Genomic DNA, 985 nt, shown 5'->3' with positions numbered 1-985 from the left:
GTTGTGATTATCATGATCATTGTAATTCATATTATTGCACCCGAGAGCATTTTTATTAATGGTAGCATTAATATTATTAACAACTCTATAATTTTATATACAATTACTGGTATTGACACGTTACTATAGTTATTTAAATAGTTGTGGCCATAGGCCCTGAAATTCTTTGTAAGATATTTGCCTCATTACTAATGGTATTGGTAATGAAGTTTTGTTTATGCTGTATACAGTCCATGTATAGTTGTTTAGAGCCATGGTAGTGGCAACAATGGCTGGACAGGGCATAAATATGCCAGCAGATTAAAACAATGATAAATTATTCTCATGTCATGGAAAAGGAATTGTATTTTCCAATCACTTTTGCTCATCCCATAAGGCGGCTCTATAATGGCAGTGCATTATGACGGTGGGGCATTGCCTACAGCACTTCAGGCAAGGCAAGCAGAGTATATTTTGGGAAAGAGTGAGTTTGGACCCTTCTACACTTAAGATACATTGTTAGGAGAGTCTATGGGCTCTAGCTTTTACCAGAGTGTGGTGGTGGCAGGGAGGTTACAATGATCACTCGGTGCTATGACACTAATCACTGTTGATATATTGTTGCTAGAGTTGGCCTTTAGTAACAGAATTGTGTATAAGTTGGCAGACAGAATAAGGAATTTGTGACCATATAATTATTTTAAGACTGTGATAAAATCTTAGTTTCAGTTAGTCAGAGAGAGCAAGATGTTTGCCTAAATATCTTAATGTGATTACAGAAATCATCTGTTCTTTTCCTTTACAAACAACTGATTTCCATGTTAGCACCCTCCTCACTTCCCCATCTAGTGGGTTGAGGAATACACATGGGAAAAGATTATGGTGGGAAGGATGGATAAGAATAATTTTGCATGATATCTTTGTATTTTAGAAAATTTAAAGATATAAAAAGAGTATTATAGATATACTATATTGCAAGCAATAGAGGCCCTGTTCTTTGCATTAA

This window comes from Penaeus monodon, chromosome 29 (genome assembly GCF_015228065.2).
Source record: "Penaeus monodon isolate SGIC_2016 chromosome 29, NSTDA_Pmon_1, whole genome shotgun sequence".
NCBI classification, from domain to species: domain Eukaryota; kingdom Metazoa; phylum Arthropoda; class Malacostraca; order Decapoda; family Penaeidae; genus Penaeus; species Penaeus monodon.
Note: the sequence above shows the minus strand (reverse complement) of the source record.